We start from the raw sequence: 6,059 nt of genomic DNA, 5'->3' as shown, positions 1-6,059 counted from the left end.
CAATGTCCTTTATTGTTGTGAAATAATGCTTCTGGAAGGAAGATATTGTGACCTACAATAAAAGTTTTTAACAAGTACCCTGGTGCAGCTCATCACTTTGTTGTTCTGGAATCCACTGAAACGGAGCTTGCACAGAGGTAGCTTGTAACCGCTATCGACCTAGCCAGCACCCATCGGACAGTTCTGACAGCTGATCGAACAGCTGAGGAGGAGGAAGCCGAGAGTAAAGATTCCGGTGACGTCAGACGCCAAGTTACCGCGAGTGGAGAGGGACCCAGGAGGAGAGCGGAATACAAGCCGGAGGCAGAAAGAAAGGGGCTCTGATCTGTACCATCCCACTGCCCCGGAGGAACGAGTAAGCTCTCTGAGGACGGGCCAGACTCTGCGAGTAGCGGAAAGCGGCAAGAACCCGGGAACATTCTCCAAGCAGGGGTGAGTCTATTTACAAGACATCTCTATCTTGGTGCATTACAAGTTTGGGATTATCTATCATATCAAGTGAATAGACTGGGCGGTTATATTAGGTGCTCACATAACCAATGACTTTTATGTATTTATTTTAACTAGGTACAATAGTTATTAAATAGTTATTAACTATTTAATAACTACCTAGCTAAAATAAGTACAAATTTACCTGTAAAATAAAACCTAACCTAAGTTACAATTACACCTAACACTACACTATAATTAATTACCTAAATTAACTAAAATTAATTACAATTAAATAAACTAAAGTACGGAAACCCCCCTCCACTAAATTACAGAAAATAAAATAATTACAAGTTTTTTAAACTAATTACACCTAATATAATCCCCCTAATAAAATAAAAAGCCCCCCAAAATAAAAAAATCCTTACCCTATACTAAATTACAAATAGCCCTTAAAAGGGCCTTTTGCGGGGCATTGCCCCAAAGTAATCAGCTCTTTTACCTGTAAAAAAAAAATACAATACTCCCCCAACATTAAAACCCACCATCCACACCCAACCCTACTCTAAAACCCACCCAATCCCCCCTTAATAAAACCTAACACTAACCCCTTGAAGATCACCCTACCTTGAGACGTCTTCACCCAACCGGGCCAAAGTCCTCAAAGAAGCCGGGCGAAGTGGTCCTCCAGATGGGCAGAAGTCTTCATCCAATCTGGGCAGAAGAGGTCCTCCAGATGGGCAGAAGTCTTCATCCAGGCTGCATCTTCTATCTTCATCCATCTGATGAGGAGCGGCTCCATCTTGAAGACATCCGACGTGGAGCATCCATCCAGACTGACGACTACCCGACGAATGACAGTTCCTTTAAATGATGTCATCCAAGATGGCGTCCCTTGAATTTCCGGTTGGCTGATAGAATTCTATCAGCTAATCGGAATTAAGGTAGGAAAAATCCTATTGGCTGATGCAATCAGCCAATAGGATTTAAGTTCAATCCTATTGGCTGATCCAATCACTCAATAGGATTGAGCTTGCATTCTATTGGCTGTTCCAATCAGCAGATAGAATGCAAGCTCAATCCTATTGGAAAGTCAGTAGTTAAGAGTTTTATGGGCTAACGCCGTAACATAAAACTCTTAACTTAAGTGCTAAAAAGTACACTAACATTCATAAACTACCTATTAACCCCTAAACCAAGGACGCCCCCCCCCACCACATCGCAAACACTAAAATAAAATTTTGAACCCCAAATCTGCCGACCGGACATCGCCGCCACTTTAATAAATGTATTAACCCCTAAACCGCTGCACTCCCTCCTCGCAAACACTAGTTACATTTTATTAACCCCTAATCTGCCGTCCCTTACATCGCCGCCACCTACCTACATTTATTAACCCCTAATCTTCCGCCCCCAACGTCGCCGCCACTATATTAAATTTATTAACCCCTAAACCTAAGTCTAACCCTAACAACCCCCTAACAAATATTATTTAAATAAATCTAAATAAAATTACTATTATTAACTAAATTATTCCTATTTAAAACTTAATACTTACCTGTAAAACAAACCCTAAAATAGCTACAATATAACTAATAGTTACATTGTAGCTATTTCAGGGTTTATTTTTATTTTACAGGCAACCTCGTATGTATTTTAACTAGGTACAATCGTTTTTAAATAGTGAATAACTATTTAATAACTACCTAGCTAAAATAAGTACAAATTTACCTGTAAAATAAAACCTAACCTAAGTTACAATTACACCTAACACTACACTATAATTAAAATAATTACCTAAATTAACTACAATTAATTACAATTAAATTAAATAAACTAAAGTACGGAAACCCCCCCCACTAAATTACAGAAAATAAAATAATTACACGTTTTTAAACTAATTACACCTAATCTAATCCCCCTAATAAAATAAAAAAGCCCCCCAAAATAAAAATATCTATACCCTATACTAAATTACAATCAGCCCTTAAAAGGGCCTTTTGCGGGGCATTGCCCCAAAGTAATCAGCTCTTTTACCTGTAAAAGAAAATACAATACCCCCCCCAACATTAAAACCCACCACCCACACACCCACCCAATCCCCCCTTAATAAAAACCTAACACTAACCCCTTGAAGAACACCCTATCTTGAGACGTCTTCACCCAACCGGGCCAAAGTCCTCAACGAAGCCGGGCGAAGTGGTCCCCCAGACGGGCAAAAGTCTTCATCCAATCTGGGCAGAAGAGGTCCTCCAGACTTCAACCAGGCAGCATCTTCTATCTTCATCCATCCGACGAGGAGCGGCTCCATCTTGAAGACATCCGATGCGGAGCATCCATCCAAACCAACGACTACCCGACGAATGACGGTTCCTTTAAATGACGTCAACCAAGATGGCGTCCCTTGAATTCTGGTTGGCTGATAGAATTCTATCAGCCAATCAGAATTAAGGTAGGAAAAATCAGCCAATAGGATTGAGCTCGCATTCTATTGGCTGTCCTATTGGTAGATTTTTCCTACCTTAAATCCAATTGGCTGATAGAATCCTATTGCATCTGCCAATAGGATTTTTCCTACCTTAAATCCAATTGGCTAATAGAATCCTATTGGCTAATTGCATCTGCCAATAGGATTTTTCCTACCTTAAATCCAATTGGCTGATAGAATCCTATTGCATCTGCCAATAGGATTTTTCCTACCTTAAATCCAATTGGCTGATAGAATCCTATTGGCTAATTGCATCTGCCAATAGGATTTTTCCTACCTTAAATCCAATTGGCTGATAGAATCCTATTGCATCTGCCAATAGGATTTTTCCTACTTTAAATCCAATTGGCTGATAGAATCCTATTGGCTAATTGCATCTGCCAATAGGATTTTTCCTACCTTAAATCCAATTGGCTGATAGAATCCTATTGCATCTGCCAATAGGATTTTTCCTACCTTAAATCCAATTGGCTGATAGAATCCTATTGGCTAATTGCATCTGCCAATAGGATTTTTCCTACCTTAAATCCAATTGGCTGATAGAATTCTATCAGCCAATCGGAATTCAAGGAACGCCATCTTGGATGAGGTCATTTAAAGGAACCGTCATTCGTCGGGTAGTCGTCGGTCTGGATGGCTGCTCCGCGTCTGATGTCTTCAAGATGGAGCTGCTCCTCGTCGGATGGATGAACATAGAAGATGCCGCCTGGATGAAGACGTCTGCCCATCTGGAGGACCTCTTCTGCCTGGATTGGATGAAGACTTCTTCCCGTCTGGAGGACCACTTTGCCCGGCTTCATTGAGGACTTCGGCCCGGTTGGGTGAAGATGTCTGAAGGTAGGGTGATCTTCAAGGGGTTAGTGTTAGGTTTTATTAAGGGGGGATTGGGTGGGTTTTAGAGTAGAGTTGGGTGTGTGGGTGGTGGGTTTTAATGTTGGGGGGGTATTGTATTTTCTTTTACAGGTAAAAGAGTTGATAACTTTGGGGCAATGCCCCGCAAAAGGCCTTTTTAAGGGCTATTTGTAATTTAGTATAGGGTAGGGATTTTTTTTTATTTTGGGGGGCTTTTTATTTTATTAAGGGGATTAGATTAGGTGTAATTAGTTTTAAAAATATTTGTAATTATTTTATTATTTTCTGTAATTTGGTGGGGGTTTTTCGTACTTTAGGTTATTTAATTTAATTGTAATTAATTGTAGTTAATTTAGGTAATTAATTTCATTATAGTGTAGTGTTAGGTGTAATTGTAATTTAGGTTAGGTTTTATTTTACAGGTAAATTTCTACTTATTTTAGCTAGGTAGTTATTAAATAGTTAATAACTATTTAATAACTATTGTACCTAGTTAAAATAAATACAAAGTTGCCTGTAAAATAAAAATAAACCCTGAGATAGCTACAATGTAACTATTAGTTATATTGTAGCTATTTTAGGGTTTATTTTACAGGTAAAAGTTTAGTTTTAAATAGGAATAATTTAGGCCTAGATTTGGAGTTTGGCGGTAGCCGTGAAAACCAGCGTTAGAGGCTCCTAACGCTGGTTTTAGGCTACCTCCGGTATTTGGAGTCACTCAAAAAAGGGTCTAACGCTCACTTTTCATCTGCGACTTTTCCATACCGCAGATCCCCTTACGTAAATTGCGTATCCTATCTTTTCAATGGGTTTTTCTAACTCCGGTATTTAGAGTCATGTCTGAAGTGAGCGTTAGAAATCTAACGACAAAACTCCAGCCGCAGAAAAAAGTCAGTAGTTAAGAGCTTTCTGGGCTAACGCCGGTTCATAAAGCTCTTAACTACTGTACTCTAAAGTACACTAACACCCATAAACTATCTATGTACCCCTAAACCGAGGTCCCCCCACATCGCCGCAACTCGATTACATTTTTTTAACCCCTAATCTGCCGACCGCCACCTACGTTATCCTTATGTACCCCTAATCTGCTGCCCCTAACACCGCCGACCCCTATATTATATTTATTAACCCCTAACCTGCCCTCCCTAACATCGCCGACACCTAACTTCAATTATTAACCCCTAATCTGCCGACCGAATCTCGCCGCTATTCTAATAAATGTATTAACCCCTAAAGCTAAGTCTAACCCTAACACTAACACCCCCCTAACTTAAATATAATTTAAATCTAACGAAATAAATTAACTCTTATTAAATAAATTATTCCTATTTAAAGCTAAATACTTACCTGTAAAATAAATCCTAATATAGCTACAACATAAATTATATTTATATTATAGCTATTTTAGGATTAATATTTATTTTACAGGTAACTTTGTATTTATTTTAACCAGGTACAATAGCTATTAAATAGTTAAGAACTATTTAATAGCTAAAATAGTTAAAATAATTACAAATTTACCTGTAAAATAAATCCTAACCTAAGTTACAATTAAACCTAACACTACACTATCATTAAATTAATTAAATAAAATATCTAAAATTACCTACAATTAAACCTAACACTACACTATCAATAAATAAATTAAATACAATACCTACAAATAACTACAATGAAATAAACTAACTAAAGTACAAAAAATAAAAATAAATTTAAAAACATAAGAAAAATATTACAACAATTTTAAACTAATTACACCTACTCTAAGCCCCCTAATAAAATAACAAAGCCCCCCAAAATAAAAAAAAAATGCCCTACCCTATTCTAAATTACTAAAGTTCAAAGCTCTTTTACCTTACCAGCCCTGAACAGGGCCCTTTGCGGGGCATGCCCCAAGAAGTTCAGCTCTTTTGCCTGTAAAAAAAAACATACAATACCCCCCCCAACATTACAACCCACCACCCACATACCCCTAATCTAACCCAAACCCCCCTTAAATAAACCTAACACTAAGCCCCTGTAGATCATCCTACCTTGTCTTCACCTCACCAGGTATCACCGATCCGTCCTGGCTCCCAAATCTTCATCCAACCCAAGCGGGGGCTGGCGATCCATCATCCGGTGGCTGAAGAGGTCCAGAAGAGGCTCCAAAGTCTTCATCCTATCCGGGAAGAAGAGTAGATCCGGACCGGCAACCATCATCTTCCAAGCTGCATCTTCTATCTTCATCCGATGAGGACCAGCTCCATCCTTAAGACCTCCACCGCGGACCCATCTTCATCCGGCGACG

The sequence above is a fragment of the Bombina bombina genome, chromosome 5, assembly GCF_027579735.1.
Source record: "Bombina bombina isolate aBomBom1 chromosome 5, aBomBom1.pri, whole genome shotgun sequence".
Lineage (NCBI taxonomy): Eukaryota > Metazoa > Chordata > Amphibia > Anura > Bombinatoridae > Bombina > Bombina bombina.
The sequence above is the reverse complement of the archived record's forward strand: the minus strand, read 5'-3'. Positions refer to the sequence as shown.